The following is an 18,855-nucleotide window of genomic DNA, read 5'->3' on the forward strand; positions in this document are numbered from 1 at the left end:
AATATAATATAATAAAAGGAACAGGTCTTGAAATCAAGATTTTATACAATCTACTGTCAGGAAATGAAATTGAATGAGCATTGAAAGAAATACAAAATAAAGAAACCTCTGCTCCTGATGGATTTATGGGTGAATACTCTCAAATTTTTAAAGTATCATTTACCACACTCCAGAAATTACTTTAAAAAATGAGATAGTCATACATACAAACATAAAAAGCAAAGATCAGGAGCAGAATTTGTTAGGGAAAATATATGTCTATATATGTATGTATGTACGTCTATATATATATATATAAATGTGTGTGTGTATGTGTGTGTGTGTGTGTATGTATATATAAATACATCCATGCTTAATTGTAGCTTTCTGGGAGGGTGGAAGGATGGAGGAAAAAAGAACAAAGTAAAATGTGCATAGCAGACAAAAGAAAACTTACAAGGAAGAAAAGAAAAGATGGACAGTTCAACACAACATGTAGCACTTATATAGGCTTTCTTGAAAAGGAAATTTATTTCTATATATTCTGAATCTTCTCTTACATTCTGCTATTCACATGACATGCTTTTTTTCTTTTCTGATTTTATATTTAAGTTTAAAATGTTTCTTTTTCATTACTGTGTATTTAACTTTTAGTATTTAAGTCTAAAAAATGAAACAAATAACAAAATGAGATACCTAAGGATCCCTGGCTTAGAAAACCACAGTCACATTATCTAGGATCTATTATATTTTTATTTATTTTGTTAAATATTTGCAATTTACTTTTTTATCTAGTTCAGGGTGAGTGGTCTTGTAGAGTACAACCATATGTGACACATCTGTTCTATGGTAATATATTCAAGAAATTATTTACTATGCCAAAGTTGGACTTATATAAATAATACAAGGCAGATTTAACATTAGAAAAAAAATTTAGCCTAAATCATATTTAAAAAAACAAAACCTCTAAAACACATAATTATGTGTCACAATACGTAAAAATAACAGGCCCAAGAACTGAATTATTAACGATATCCTCAATAAGTGGGCTAAAGAGAAAATCACAGAAAAATAATTATGTGATGGAGGACAATAATGACAAGCTAGCAATTCAACATTTCCCATGATAAAGCTAAATCTGTCCTTGGGGAGAAAATAATTCTGTCTCTGAAAACATATATTAATAAAAAAAATAGGACTAATGAACTTAACTGGATGGAAAATCAAGAAATGAAAATAAGGGCAAAAGAGGGAATTTTGGATATCAGAAAAGAAATAGATAAGATATAAAATAGAAAGTTGATAGACTGCCCAAATGAAGACACAGTTCCATTGAAAAGTGTGCATAACTGAAACTCCTCAAATTTAATCCCAAAGACAAAATAAAATAGCCAAAATGAAAAATATGGCAAAAGTCACAAAAGAGCAATGCAGCATTGTTATAACCAATTACATGCCAGCACAACAAAGAATTCAAAATAAAAGGAAGATTTGCTATAAAAATAAAAAAGCAGTATTAATATTACAGAAAACAGGATCTTAGATTAATGTCAGAAAATAAAACTGAAAGAAATTTTAAAGACCTACAAAAAAAATCTGGGCACAAATGGATTTATGAGCAAATGCTATCAAACTTTGAAATAACAAATAAATATATTACAAAAATTTTTCTAAAGAGATGAGAAAAGAAACAATCTAAAAAATTATTTTTGTAAGATATGACCCCCCCCACCCCAGAATAGGCAAGAATTAATAAAAAAATAACACAACAATGATAGACTGCATTGACAGGACTATATTTCTAAAGAATGTTGATATAAAAATTTAAATAATGTTGTAGCTAAATGGGCACCCAACAAATTATTTACTATAACAAAATGGGATTTGTGTGAGGGATACAAGGATGACTGAACATTGGGAAAATTTTTTTCAAGTTTATATTAAAAAAAGTCAAAAATATGATTATTTAATGAAAGAGTCTTTGAAAAACTACAATCCTCATTTGTGCTGAAAATTCTGTAAAACACTGACGATAAAGAACTTTAAAAAATTTTTATGATGCATATACATACACCTATATAATGTATATGTATGTATAAATATATGCGATATTTTATATATTATATGTATATGTTTAATATATATATATTTGATATATCAAAACAGAAAGCATTATTTCAAATGGTAAAACAGTAGAAATATTCTGAATACATAGAAGAATAAAGTGAGGATGAATTCCCCCTTTTACTGCTAATTTCCTACTCTGACGTAATTTGGGAAATTCTAGTAAATACAATAAGACAAAATAAAGAAATTAAAGACATAAACATACACAAAGAGGAAATAAAATCATACTATTTAGTGACAACATGGTCATTAACTTACAATGCCAAATCTAAATGGAGTAGGCAAAGTTAAATAATGAAGAGGAAAAAACTAAAGGGAAACTTGGAAAGGAAAACAGAGAAACAAAAGAGTGGGGATGTGGGGAAAAGGAAAGGAAAGTCTATGAACTACTTACTTTGCAGACAAGGAAAGAGAATGAATAAATTGGGAGAGAAATACAGATAGATAAATGGAGAGAGAAATAGATAGGATAAAAATAGAAGTAAACTCAGAGAATTTGGGCTAGGCAGACAAATCTAAGCAGGTATTCAGGACAAAGCCTTTGGGCTAGACCAGCATCAGAGAATTGAAAGCAAAACTATTTGCAAGTACAAAGAACTGACTTAATAGAGGAAGGAGACAAAACTCAAGAGCAAATGTCTAAATGGAAGAAAACAGAAGTCGAATGATCAGAAACTAAATGTTAATGGATGGAACAATGCAGCAAAATGAAAGGGAGAGCAAATGGAAAGAACCATAACCCAACTATATGCTGTATTAGAAAAAAAGGTCTAAATTACTAGTACAGAATGAAAATGAAAGGCTAGGTCAAAACTGCCTGCAAAATAAGTTATGAAAAAAAGAAAAGAACAGACGTAGGAACGGTGTTATCAGAAAAAAAAGTTTCACTATATCAAGAAACAGAAAAACAAAAACTACTTTCCACTTAAAGGAACAAATACCAAATGAATGAAGAAATGATTGAACAAAGACCAGAAATAAACATTTATGCATAAGAGAGCATTATGTCTAAATTCAAAAGGGAAAAGTTAACTGAATTACAGGAACACAAATACAGCAACGCAATAAGTACATAACACTTTAATATCCAGCTCTCAAATGTCTATCTCAAATGAAATGGACAAATCTAAAAGAAAGATAGACAGGGAAGAAAATATAGAACTGGAAAAAAAAGCCACATCTGGAATCTTATGAATGGGAATATTAAATATTGTATATGGTTTTTAGCACCAGATGATAGATTTACAAAACCAGAAGATTTGCTAGGGAACAGCTATAAATGAATGTTACAAAGTAGAAAGAATGTATGTGTTCTATTTGATAACAATTTTTTAAAAACTGGTCATTAATATAGGAGTTACAAACAAAAGACATAGGTCCAAGTGGAAGACTAAACATGTCATCCTGAAAAAATGAATTGATCTGAGAATAAATCAGAGAAACAAATTGATATTTGCATAATAAGTGTATTGATTATGAAAAAACATCATTTCAGGAATGCAGTTAAAGCAATCCTCAGAACAAAAGTCTTATCTTTGAAAATATATATTAATAAAATAGAGGAATAATGTACTAAGCCGACAAATTGAATAACTAAAAATATCAACAAAGAAACAACCCAAAATAAATACAAGAGGAAATTGTGAAAATCAGTATTCAAATAGCTAAAATAAAAAACAAAGAGAGTTGGAGGCTTATCTCCCCAAATATAAAATAGCAAAATGAATAGGACATGAAATCAAAATTTTATACAATCTAATGTCAGAAACTAAAACTGAATGAGATTTAATGGATTTATGAAAGAAATTCTGGTACAGATAGATTTATGGGTGATTATGTGACAAGTTACATGAAAAGGCTTTAACAAAGTATAACAATCATTTGTACTAAAAATCCTATAAAACATAGGAAAGAGGACAAGTTTTTAATTTGTTAAAAAGTATATATCTTTGGATAAAAGGTATCATTGTTTCTAATGGCAAAACAATGGAAGGATTTCTGATAAACATGGAAATAAAGCAAGGATGCTCCCTTTCCCCATTCTTATTTGGTGCAACAGTTTCAGAAATGCTAGTGCTAGAAATAAACCAAAATAAAGAAATCAAAGGCACAAACATAGAAAAAGAGGAGAAAAGCTATACCACTGTATTTCCAAAATCCTTGTTTACTTAGAGTTCACAATTCAGAATAAACTAAAATTGAGACAAATAATGAGAGACAGAGTCAAAGAAAATTTTTTAGAAAAGAGAGTAGTGAAAGAAAATGATGAAAAATGAGAGATCAGAGGGGAGAGGACAGGGAAAATTTATGTTTACTCACTTTACTGTATTAGGAATAAGAATGGGCAGAAATAGAGACTGGATAGACAACAATAACAATGATAATCATAATGAAAATAATAATAATTGCCATTTGTATAGTGTTTCCTATGTGCCAGGCACTGTGCTGAGCACTTTATATTATCTCATTTGATCCTCGCAACAACCAGCTCCATTTTGCAGATAAGGAAACTGAGGCAAACAGAGATTATGTGACTTGCCCAGGGTCACACAAATAGATGTCTAAAGCCCGATTTGACCTCAGTTCTTCTCTACTCTGGGCCCATGATACTGTCCATTGTGTCAGCTAGTTGCCCCACAGAAAGATAATGCAAATTCAAAGAATTTGGAACAGGGCAAATAGATCAGAGCAGTTGATCAGGAGAGAGCCTGATCAGGAAAGAGTCAACTAGTGTTCACTAGTATTAAGGTATTAACAACAAAACTATTTGAAGGTATAAAATGCTGAGTTAATAGAAGAAGGGAAGAAATTTTTTAAAATGGGAGAAACTCAAAAATAATGAAGAAAAATTCAAACGTGTGGATTAAATAACACAATAAAAAGAAAAAGAAATAATGAATGAGAAACTCAGATCTAACAATCTGCTGTGTATAAGAAACCCAGAAATTAATACTCTACAGAGTGAAAATGAGAGGCTTGATCAAAATTTACTATATAACATGAGTTACACAAAAAAGGGGACAAATTGCAGCCAAGGTATAAAAAATTTACATCTCACAATATGAAGAGAGAAACACTTCATGCTTACTGGAAATATCTAAATTGGAAAAGGAAATGTTAATAGAATTTTAAAAAGAAAACAATACAGTAGGTTTAGAATGCACATCTGTCAAAGATGCACAAATGTAAAAAAAAAAAGATAACAGAAGGAAAGTATAGAATGGAACAATACATTTATGTTGGAGCTGAGAGACTTCTGGTTATCTTCTGAATGGAAACATTAAAGATTATGTATATTTTTCAGTACTATGAAATAGAAGACAGGGAAAGCCAAAATTGTAAACATAAAGTACAGGTGAAAATGATAAAAATAGTCATTAATGTAGGAGAGGCAAGCAAAAGATGCACACTTAAAGCAGAATTCATCATAACGTCATGCATAATGATTGAGTTAAAAAACTTACTAAAAAGAGAAAATTGATGTGAAAGAGGATGATAATAATGAGCAAACAACCCCAAATTTCTGAGATGCAACTAAAGTGGTCCTTAGAGGGAAAATATCCCTGAAAATATATGTTAATAAGATTAAAAAGAGAGGACTACTGTACTGAATGAGCAACAGATCGAAATAAGCATAAAATGAAGTCTTAAATCTGAAAAAGTTGAGAAGAAATACATAAAATACAAAAAGAATGATAGAATTCACAAACACAATGAACAGTTCTTTGAAAAAATGGGCACAATCAAAAAAATCTTTTCTCTAATCTGATTTTTTAAAAAAGGATAGAGGGAAATCAAATCACTAAAACAGAAAATAAAAAGACAAAATCACGGCAGGAACAAATAGAAAGAAGTTCCATAGCTTAGTATATACAATTACATGTTAGCACAACTGAGAATTAAAAGAAATAGAAGCTTCTCTACCAGAATGCAAAATAGGAAAATTAATAGGATGCATATACAAGATCTTATATAATCTAATATTAGAAAATGAAATTGAATGAATTTGTAAAGGAACTACAAAAAACACAACTCTGGTCCTGATGAATTTATGGGTGAGTACCATGAAACTTAAAAAGAATCACTTGCCACACACCAGAAATTATTCTAAAAATTGAGATAGAAGACAGTCTACAAAAATCTTTTTTACATGATAAAGATTGCTGATTAAAAAAAAAAAACTAGGAAGAATACAACAAAGAACTATAGACTAAATAACCAATGAATATTAAGTTAAAAAACTTAAGAGCTCAACAAAAACCCTCAATATAGTTTTAAAACTCAAATAAAAACAAGAAGGCTAATCCAAACATAAGGATTCCAGAATACTGACTTGCAAAACCATATATTCCCATTGTCTGTCTTCTATTGTATTTATATTTATTTAAAAAATGTTTTCCAATTACATTTTAGTCTAGTTCAGGCTGTACAGTGCTGCAGGCCACAGCCATGTGTTTGATATCTCTGGTGTACAGATATGTGTGTGTATGTATATATATATATGTATATACATATATATACATATATATATATATATTCAAGAAATGACGGAGCTGGATATATATGAGGTGTTCAAGAAAGATTTAATATTAGTGAAAAAGTCTAGCATAATTAGTCATATAAAAAACACTTGTAAAATACATGATTTTATGTGACAAGCTACATAAAAAAGATACAGGACTAATTGATAAATTATTAATGCAATCTTGAATTATAAGTGGGTTAAAGAACAATTGAAGAAAATAACCATATGTAAGAGGACAATAACGAAGAGAAAACAACTCACAGTTTCTGGGATGTAGTTAAAAGTTCTCGTAGAAAGGAAACATAATGTCTGAAAAAATATATTTAAAAAATAAAAAAAGGAATAATAAACTGACTCAGCCATTTAACAATAAGAAGGAAATTAACAAACTAAAATAAAAACCAAAGAGAGAGTCTTGAATATCAGAGGAAAAATAGATAAAATATTACAACTAAAAGGTGATAGAAATGACAAAGCTATAAAGATTCTTTAAAAAGACATGCATAATTGAACCCTGTTTAGCTAATCTAATCCAAAAAACTAAGGAGGGAAATGAGATGGTGAAAATGAAACATGAACAAGGCAAAATCATAACAAAGAGATGGAGAGCATTGTTAAAACTGAGTATATACAATTACCTGGCAGTACAACTGAGAATTCAAATGAAATGGAGGCTTAGTTAGAAAAATTTAAGGTGGCCATAACAATAAAACATGAAAATAAGATCTTAAACCTTCTAATTCCAGAAAATGGTACTGAACAAGTTTTTTTAAAAAACTGAATAAGTCTTGTACAGATGGATTTATGGTAAATAGTAGCAAAATTTTAAAGGATGACAAAATATTAGGAAAAACATTAACATGTTCATATTATTAATTATACCATTGATATTATATATTTAACATACTTATAGGTAATCCCCCCAAATACCAGTTCAAAAGCACATGATTATTTGAGAAGATACAGAAAAAGTCTTTGAAAAAATTCAGTGTTCATTTGTGATGAAAATCTTACAAAATTTAGGAAGAGTCATTTTTGAGTATAATAAGTAGCATCAATTTGTGTATTAATATTTAAAAATATATATGACATTACTTATATAAAGTAAATATGTATATGTAATCATCTTTTTCCAGTCCATTTTTCATTTTGCACTGTAAGTTCATTTCCGTATTGTCCCTAAATAGGTATAATCTTATCTCCTCCTTGCATGTGTCTAAGCCTTTAATTTCTTTCGTCTTATTGCTAGCACTAGAATTTCCCAAACTATGTCAAAGAAAAGTGGGAAACTGGAAGCGGGAAGGCAGAATGTATCCTTACTTTGTTCCCTTATATATTAGGAAAACTTTTGTGTTTTACTCATTGAAATGATGCTACCTTTTAATATACATATATATGTGTATATCTATACACATACATATATGTCAAAAGAAATCTATAATACTTAAAAGGATTATATGTACATATATACACATATATGTATACACAAAGATGTGTGTATGTTTATACACACATAGACATTTATATACATGCATATACACAGGCAAAGATAGCTACCTAATAACTGCAGGACACTTTAATGTTCATCTCTCAAAGATGGACAATTCTAAAGAAAGATAAACCTCAAAGAGCATATAGAATTGAAAAAACCATTGATGTTAGCATGGAAAAGTTTCTGTCATCTTACAAACAGGAACATTAAAGTTTATATTAAAGCACCAGATGATATATTTATAAAAACAGAAGATATGCCAGGGTATAGAGAAGTTATAAAGCACCGTTACAAAGCAGAAAAAACAAATACATACCTTGTACTTGATAGTTCAAAAAAAAGTCATGAACATGGGAGTTGGAGGCAAAAGATTTAGTCCCAAATGGAGGATTAATAATGACATTCTGAGAAATGAATAAATCATAAAAACAGATTGATAATTATGTGAAAAAGTATAATAATGATGAAAAACATCCCCAGATTTCTAGAATGCAGCTAAAGCAGTTATCAAAGGAAAAAATCTTATCTCTGAAAACAAATACTAATAAAGTAAAGGAACAATGAACTGAACTGACAAATTAGATACTAAAAAAATTGACAAAGAAACATATCCAAACTTAAAACAGAAGAGGAAAATTCAAATCATAAGTGAAAGTTAAAATGTAAAAGTATAGATTTGGCATGAAAAATCAAAATTCTTTTAAAAAATGGTCAAAATTGACAAACTTTTTGCTTCTCTGATGAGAAAGAGGAAGGCAATCCAAATGCCAGAATAAAAAAATGATCAAGGCAAATTCCTGCAAAGGAGAAATAAACTTTTCATAACTTAGTGTGTATGCAATTGCCTTCTAGTACAATCGAGAATTGAAAAGGAATGGAAGCTTCTCTTCCAAAATATAAAATAGAAAAATAAATGTTATGAAATCAAGACCTTATCCAATCTAATGTTGCAAAATGAAATTGAATGAGATTTAAAAGAACTACAAATGAAAGAAACCTCTGGTCCAGATGGATTTATAGATGAACACTATGAAACTTAAAAAAAAAATAATTTACTATGTTACAGAAATTATTTTTGAAAGTGAGATAGAAGACAGTAATCCTTTTATGTGATAAAGATTACTGATAAAAAACAATGAAGAGTAAGTCAGAGAAGAACTATAAACTATTTGATTAATGAATATTAAATAAAACATTTATATAAAAGCCCTCTAAAAAGTCTACACAAGTCGTGACAAACTCAAATTGAAATAGGGCTACTGTGCTGTATATAAATATTTCTGAAGACCATATATTGACTTAGAAAATCACTTAGTCACATTATCTATGTTACGCTATATTCTTAAAAATTTTGTTAAATATTTCTCAATTACATTTTAATTTGCTTGAGGCTGTGGTGTTGCAGCCATGGTTTTACATGTGTTGTCTACAGCAATATATTCTGGTATTTTTATTTACTTCATTAAATATTTTCCAATTACATGTAAAAAATTTTAATATTCATTTTTGAAAATTTTGAGTTCCAAATTTTCTCCCTTCTCATTCCTTTCCCACCCACTGAGATGGCAGGCAATATAATATTGATTATATAAGCAATGTTATGCAAATCATTACAGTAACGTTTTCAAGAAATTATTTACTATGACAAAGTTGGAATTTTATTAGTGATACAAGGATGACTTAACATTAGAAAAATGCATTTAGCATTATTCATCACACAAAACCTCCCTACATCCAAAACATATGATTATATGTGACAAGATACATAAAAATGATACAGGTCTAAATAATGAATTATCAATGTAATCTTGAATAACAAGTGGCTTACAGAATAATCATAGCAAAACAATTATATGAAGGATGAAAATAATTAAAATTTCAGAGACGTAGCTAACAGTCCTCAGAGACAGGAAAAAAATCTCACCTCTGAAAATATTTATTAATAAAATAAAAATTAGAACAATATTGATGTGAACAAACTATTTATTAACAAGAAAACTAACAAACTAAAATAACATCTAAAAAGAATCTTGGATTATTGAGTAGAATTAGATAAAAAGTAAAACAAAAAGATGATAGAATTCCCAAACAAAGCTAAAGGTTTTTGGGAAAGATGTGTATCATTGAAAACCTTTAGCTAATCTAATCTTAAAGACAAAGGAGGGAAATCAAATGGTCAAAATGAAACATGAACAAGGCAAAATCACAACTAAGAAGGCATTGTTATGACTGACTATATACAATTCCATGCCAACACAACTTCAAACTCAAAAGAAACGGAAGCTTTGTTGTTCAATCATCCCTGACTCTTCATGACTACATTTGAGGTTTTCTTGGCAAAGATACTGGAAGGTTTAGATGAGGAAACTGAGGTAAATGGGGTTAAGTGACTTGCCCAGGGTCACACAGCTAGTAAGTGTCTGAGGGTAGATTTGAACTCAGGAAGATGAATCTTCTTGACTCCAGGTCCCACACTCAGTCCACTGCAGTGCCACCTAGTGGCTTTAATGGAAGCTTAGTTATAAAAAAAATATAAAACAGCATTCATTAAACATGAAAACAAGATCTTCTACTTGGACCATCTAATGTCAGAAAATAAAACTGAACAAGCTTTTAAAAAACAATTAAAAAAGAATCCTAGTAAAGATGGATTTACGAGAAAATAACATTAAACTTTGAAAGATTAAGTAATCATATTACAAAAAAATATTCTAAAATATAAGAAAGGAAATAGTTTACAAAATTATTTTATAAGATATAGTCCTTAAAACACAAATTAGAGGAGATAAAAAATAAAAGCATTGGGGCAGAAGGTAGTAAAACCGAGATAAGGAGCTGAGAAATGCACACCTGTGTTGGGACCATTTCTACTGGAAGGTATTTGGTAGCTTTTTGTTTTTGTCCAGAAGTTGTTGCTTTTAAATTTTCTGCTTGGAGTACAGAGATCAATGAAAGGATTTGATTTCAATGTAGTTCTAGAGTCCATAGAAAGTTTTTTTTTTTCCTTTTGGGGATGTGTGAGAATTTATTATGCCCCATTCCCAGTAAGAAACCATAATTAGGGAGGAGAGGGGGCATGGGAAAGACCATATTTTCTCCTCAGGGTATTAGCAGAGCTCATTGGGAGCTCATGTGTTGAGTAGGAGTGCACGTAGCCATACATTGAGTAGGAGAGCACAAAGCCATACATTCCAGAGTGTGAAAAGGTGTTGATTTTTTTTGTTTTGTTTTGACTCTACTTGTTATGAGGGAGGGCTTTTCTTTGGGAAGTATGGGAAAGGAAGATTGTGTGTAGTGAATAAAAGAGAACACTAATATAACATTTAAAAAACACGCAAAAGAAAAATTCAGAAGGAGATAGAGTAATCTTATTATTAGCTTGTTAGACAATATGCTATATTACCAGAGACCCTATATAGATGACAGACTATATTACTAAAGTTGATAAAAACAGTTAAATAATACAGCAAACAGACTATAGCAGTTTATCCAACAAATGATTCCTTATGACCAATTTGGATCTGTATGAAGGATACAAGGATGACTGAACATCAGGAAAAACATTTGATATTTAATTTGATTAAAAAACACCACCACCAGCTCCAAAAGATCCAGTCACTTAACAAGGCACAGAAAAAAAATGACAACACTCATAACACTACAAAACGTAGGAAGAGAAGGGCCATTTTTTGGAATTTGATAAAGAATGTATAGAGAGATAAGATTTTAAAATAAAAGGTAGCATTATTTGAAATGATGTGTTCTAAATACATTCAAGCATTCATTCTCTACTCTCTACCTCCAGTTTCCCACTCTTCTTTAACATGGTTCTGGACATGCTAGTGCTAGCAGGAAGATGGAAGAAATTAAAGACCTAAGCATATGTAAGGAAGAGACAAAATTATACCAATTTGGTATTAAGATGATCATTAATTTGGAATTCAAAATTTAATATGGACTGGGAAAAGAAAATGATGAAGAGGAAAAGTGAAAGAAAACTTCTTGAAGAGAGAACAGTGAAAGAAAATGACGAAAAATTGAGAATGAGGGGAAAAGGATAGGAAAGATTATGAACTTATTTACTTTATAGACAGGGAAAGAGAATGGACAAAAATGGAGGAGAAATGGGCACAATAAAAATATAAACAAATTCAGAGAATTTGGGACAGTGGAAAAATCAAAGCATGTAATCTGAAGAGAGCCAACGGGATAAACTGGCATCAGAATACTACGAGCAAAATTATATTCAAGTACAAAGTACTGCTAGCAGAAACACATAAAATGTAACAAAATAGCGAATGGAGAAAAGCACAAGTTTAATGATAAAAAATGAAGTATGAATGGATAAAATAATTCAGCAAAGTGAAAGAAACGAAATAGACAAGAACAAAAACCTAACAATATGCTGAGTATGAAAAAAATTTAATACCAAAAAAATACATCTCAAATTCTCATACAGAATGAAAATGAGAGGTTAGATCAAAATTGGCTACAAAATAGTATATGAATAAAAAAAATTTAAAAACAGCAAAAAAATTCCGGTGTTACAACCATGGTATCAGACAAACAAAATTACAGATTGATAATATCCATAGAGAAAAACAGAGAAACTTCTTTACACTTGACAGGAACCAAAGTCAGTGAATGAATCAGTACTAAATATAAACACACAAAGTATAAATTCAAAAAGGAAAAGTTAACAGAGTTACAAAAAGACATAGATAGAAGAACAATAATTGAAGGATACTTTTTATCTCTCAAAGATGGACAAAACTAAAGGACAGATTAACAAGAAGGAAAATAGAGAACTGCAACAATCTTTGACATTGTAGTCAAAAAGTTTCTGTCGTCTTGCAAATAGGAACATTTAAGATTATGTGTTTTGTATTCTATTATATGCCAGGGTACAGAGAAGTTATGATAAATGTTACAAAGTAGAGTAAATACATATATTGTATTTGAAACATGAAAAAAAGATCAGGTCAAAGATATCAGCTCAAATGGAGGATTAGTTATGACCTCCTGAAAAATGAGTTGATCAAAGAAGATATCATAGGAAAAAAATGGATAATTACGTGAAAAAGTATAATAATTATGAAAAACGTTCCAAAATTTCTGGAATGCAATTAAATAGGTCCTTAGAATAAAAATTTATCACTGAAAATATATATTAATAAAATAAAGGAACAATGAACTGAACTGATAAGTTAAAGAATAAGAAAATCAACAAAGAAACAAACCCATAATAAACAGAGGAGAAAATTATGAAATTCAGAATGGAAACAGCTAAAATATAAAACAAAAAGACTATAGAATTAATCAGCAAAATCAGAAGTTATTTAAGAATATGGGTTGTCAGGTAAAAGATCAATGAAGAATTAATGAAATCATACTTAAGTATACATAGAAGCTTTGGGATTGAATTGAGTATGATGTGATAAAAAATAAAATTGGGGAGAGAGGTAAAATGGAACAATTATCTCATACAAATGATTCATGAATGGAAGTGGAGACAGGAAGGTGGGCTGGTAGTGCTAGAACTTTATTTTCATCTGAACAGGGTTAAAGAGGAAATAACATACATCTAGAAGGGGATAAAAGTCTTCTTAATTTACAAAGAAAAAGGAGGGTGAAGGGATAGGATAAGGGAGAGACTGTTAGGTGTGCAGATCAAGAAACAGGAGGATAAGGGGAGAGGATAAAGGAGGATTTCTTAGAAGGGGTGTGGATTAGGGAGGCAGTGGTTAGAAGTAAATTAGACGCCTGGGGAGAGATAGGGTAAAAAGAGAAGGAGAGAAGGACAAACAGTGACGAAAAGTAGGATGGAGGAAAATGCACCACTAATAGCTATAACTCTGAATGTGAATAGGATGGACTCACCCATAAAACAGAAGGAGATGAGAATGCAATTTTTAAAAATCTAGAAAATAATTAAAAATCCCCAGTTAAGCCCAACTTGGAAATCCTAAAAGCCAAAGATGATTTTAATAAAGTCGAATGTAAGAAAACCATTGAATTAACTAATAAAACTAGGAGTTGATTTTATGAAAAAAAAAGCCTTAAATAAAAGAGGTAAAACATTGGTTAATATGATTTAAAAAGAGAGAGAAGAAAATCAAATCACTAAGTGTATCACTAATGAAGATGAAGTCAAAGCAATTATTAGGAGTTATTTTGCCCAATTATATGCCAATAAATTTAACAATGTAAGTGAAATGGAAGAATACTTACAAAAACCTAAGTTGCCTAGATTAACAGAAGAGGAAATAGAATATCTAAATTAACTTATTTTAGAAAAAGAAATTGAATAGGTTATAAATGAGCCTCCTTAAAGAAAGCATCAGGGTCAGATGGATTTACAAGTGAATTCTACCAAACATTTAAAGATCAATTAATTCCAATATTAAATAAATTATTTGGAATAATAGGCAAAGAAAGAGTCCTAACAAACTCCTTTTATGCAACACATATATTGCTGATAATCTAAGCCAGGAAGAGCAAAAATGGAGAAAGGAAATTACAGACCAATTTCACTAGAGAATATGGATGCAAAAATCCTAAATAAAATACTATTTAGGAGACTAAAACAACATATCACAAAGATTACACATTGTGACCAAGTGGGATTTATCCCAGGAATGTAGGGATGGTCTAAAATAAGGAAAACTATTGATATAATTGATTATATTAATAACAAAAGTAAACTATACATAGCAACAGATGCAGAAAACTTTTTCACAAAACGTAATACTCATTTGTATTAAAAACACTTGAAAGCATAGGTATAAATGGATTTTCCCTTAGAGTGATAAGAAGTATCTACCTGAAACCATTACCAAGTATTATGTATACTGGGGATAAGCTAGAAGCCTTCCCAATAAGATCAGGAGTGAAACAAGGATGCTCAGCATCACCAATATTATTCAGTATTTTCTTAGAAATGTCAGCAATAGCAACAAGAGAAGAAAAAGAAATCGAAGGAATCAGAATATGAAATGAGGTAATAAAACTATCTCTTTGCAGATGATCTGACCATATACAAGGAAAACCTTAGCGATTCAGCTGAAAAGTTAGTTGAAAAAAATTAACAATTTTAGCAAAGGAGTAAGATATAAAATAAATCTGCATAAATCATCAGAATTTCTACATATAATTAACAAAATTCTACAAAAAGAGGGAGTAAGAGATATCTCACTTAAAACAACTGTAGACAGTATAAAATACCTGGAAGTATACCTGCCAAGACAACTCCAGGAACTACATGAATATAATTATAAAATACTTTTTGCACAAATAAAATCAGATTTAAATAACTGGAGAAATACTAATTGTTCATGGGTGGGCAGAGCCAATATACCATATTTCACCAGGTAATTGTCACCACCACATAATCATTGCATCCTGTTTACCAATCCAAAAATTGGTTTATGACCTTTCATCACATAATCACAGCAAGGTGTAAGTCTGTTTGTTATGCTGCTTAAAAGGTAAACAGAACAGCAATGTTTTTAACCAGTAGCATATAGATATGGCATTTATCTCTTGTACATTATGAGTGATCCTAGAATTCTCAGTGCACCAGCACTTTTATATACATTGTTAGTATATTTCTGAAAGTCAGCTAGCATGATTTGTTTAGAGTGCTGCAGTGCTAAAGATATTTTCACTCAACCCAATGAAGACCATAGGCATAGGTGCAAGGGGAGTGGGTGGGCTGATGAAGTTGCCTTGAGTAAGTTATGATTTGGTAAGACTTGTATCTTCTGGCTAGCTAAACTGTACAGTTTGCCTGCCAGCAATACATTAATGTGTAAAGCATTTCTTTCTGATTATGGGTAAATATAAAAACTATCCTGGGAGCTTCAAGCTGAAAGTGATTGTGTTCATTGAACAGCATGAAAACAGTGGCAGAAAGACAGTTTTCAGTGAGTGAACAGTTGATGTGAGACTGGTGGAAGCTAAAAGACAAATAACCCCATGACAGTTTTTAAAAATAGCTTCACATAATAGTTGTACCCCACTTTTTTGCAAAAAAAATTGGAATAAAATCTGTGGTAATAAAAATAACAATTCTACCTAAACTCATGTACTTATTCAATGCCATCCCAATTAAATTATCAAAAAAAATTATTGGCCGGTAAGAATAACAACAAAATCAATTTGGTAGGGCAAAAGGTCAAGAATATAAAATAAATTAGTGAAAAAAAATGTAAAGGAAGGAGGTTTAGCAGTACCAGATCTTAAACGATATTATAATGCAGGAGCTAAGAAATAGAAAAGTAGATCAGTAGAACAGAGTAGACATATAATACACAATAGTAAATAATTATAGTAACCTTGTGTTTAAAGATTTAAGCTTTTGGGATAAGAATTTACTATTTGGTAAAAATTGTTAGGAAAACTGGAAAGCAGTCTGGAAGAAATTGGGTATAGATCAATATTTTACACCATTTACCAAGATAAAGTCAAAATGGATACATGATCTAGGTACAAAGAGAAGTATCATAAGAAAATTAGAAGAAAAGGGAACATATTACCTATCAGACTTAAGGATAAGAGACTTTATGAGTAACCAAAAGATATAGAACATTGAGAGATATAAAATGGATAATTTTGATTCCATTAAAGGGGTTTTGTACAAACAAAAGTAATGTTGCCAAAATTAGAAGGAAAACAGGAAATTGGGGAAAATTTTTTATAGACAGTTTCTCAGATAAAAAAAGACACATGGCTAAATGAAGTGTTTTTAATGAGATCCTGAATAATAAGTGCTTTAAAGAGAAATCATAGGAAAATAATTATGCAAAGGAAAATAAAGAATAGAAAACAACCTGAACTTCTAGCATATAGCTAAATAATTCCTCATAGAGAAGAAAAGTCGTATCTATGAAAACATACATTAATAAAATAAAAAATGGGGGAATAACGAAGTGACTACTTAATTTACAAGAAAATTATTGAACTAAAATATGGACAAAAGAGGGAATATTGAATATCTGAGGAGAAATGGACAAAACAAAAAGAAGATAGAGTGCATAAGCAAAGCTAAAGATTCTTTGGAAAGATGTGCATAATTGAAACTAATCTAATCTAATCATAAAGCTAATCTAATCATAAAGATAAAGGAAGGAAATTAAACGGCCAAATAAAAATTAAAAAGGCAAAGTCACAACAGGGAAATAGAGAGCCTTATAATTTAGTATATACAATTATATGACAGCACAACTGAGAATTCAAAAGAAATGGAATATTAGCTACAAAAAATGCAGCATTAATAGGACATGAAAACAAGATCTTAGACCATCTAATGTCATAAAATGGAACAATGAACTTTAAAGGAACTACCAAAAAAGTCTGAGTACTGATGAATTTATAGGTAAATACAATCAAACTCTGAAAGAACAAGTAGATATATTACAAAAATTATTCTAAAAATATGAGAAAGGAAATAGTCTACACAATTCTTGTTATGAGGTAGTATCTGGAAAAAAAAACTAGGGAAGAATAAAGGAACAAAGAATGACAATAGACAATATTATTAAAGATCATTCATATATGAAATTAAATAATTTCATAGCAAAATGACTATAGCATTTCATCTAATAAATTATTTCACTACGTGCAAATTGGATTTATATGAGGAATACAAGTATGATTGAACATTGGGAAAAATCATTTAACATAGCTAACTGTATTAAAAGCCAAAAGGAGTAGGTTCAAATCACAATTATTTGACAAGATACAGAAAAAGCTTTTGAAGAAGTAGAATGCTCATTTGTACTGAAAACCTTATAAAGCATAGGAATAGAAGACTTTTTTGATCTAATAAAGAAAATATATCTAGCAAAATAAAAGGTAGCACCAAGTTGGTGTCAATATAGTTATTGACATATTCTTATTGACATAGAAAAATAACAGCTCTGAATCATGTGATTATTTGACAAGATATAGAAAAAAACCTTTGCAAAAATACAGGGCACATTTGTGCTGAAAACCCTCCAAAGCATCCATTTTTTGAATTTGGTAGAGTCTGCATATATGTATGTACATATATATGCACACATACATATGTATTTGTTTTTACATATGTTTCTGAATAAATGAATATGTGTGTGTGTGTATATATATATATATATATATATATATATATATATCAGAAAACAGAAGTTAGCATTATTTCAAATGGTAAAACACGGGAAGTGTTTGTAATAAATACAGGAATAAAGCAAGGATACATTCTCCTCTTTTACCTGTACTTTCTCACTCTTCTTTGACACAGTTTGGGAAATTCTAGTACTAGCAGCAAGACAAAAGAAAGAAATTAAAGACCTCAACATATAAAAAGGGGAAAAAATTAATTTAGTGACAAAATAGTCATCAATTTAGAATGCCAAATTCAACACGGACTAGAAAAAGATAAATAATGAAGAGGAAAAGTGAAGGAAAACTTGGAAATAAAAACAGTGAAGGAAAATAATAATAAAAAATTGAGGATAAGAGGAAAAGAAGAGGAAAGTCTCTGTACTGTTATGTTTGTGGACAGAGAAAGAAAGTAGGCAAAGGTGAGAGAAAAATAAAGATAGATACATGGATAGAGAGATAGAATACAAATAGAAGTAAACTCAGAATACTTGGGAAGTAGCAGACAAATCAAAGCAGACACTGAGGACAGAGCCTTTGCAGTAGACTAGCATCAGGGTATTAGGAGCAAAACTATTTGTAAGTACAAAGT

The 18,855-nt window shown here is 30.0% G+C and overlaps 1 long non-coding RNA gene across 10 annotated transcripts in view; it reads right to left on the minus strand.

Annotated features, from left to right (window-relative positions):
• LOC140515949 (uncharacterized) overlaps positions 1-18,855 on the minus strand; it is a 59,651-nt gene continuing 40,796 nt past the window's right edge. For all 10 annotated transcript variants that reach the window (XR_011971214.1, XR_011971208.1, XR_011971205.1 and 7 more), the window contains one exon: positions 1-18,855. This exon is cut by the window's right edge and continues 15,961 nt beyond it. This is a non-coding gene — a long non-coding RNA (uncharacterized lncRNA).

This window comes from Notamacropus eugenii, chromosome X (genome assembly GCF_028372415.1).
Source record: "Notamacropus eugenii isolate mMacEug1 chromosome X, mMacEug1.pri_v2, whole genome shotgun sequence".
NCBI lineage: Eukaryota > Metazoa > Chordata > Mammalia > Diprotodontia > Macropodidae > Notamacropus > Notamacropus eugenii.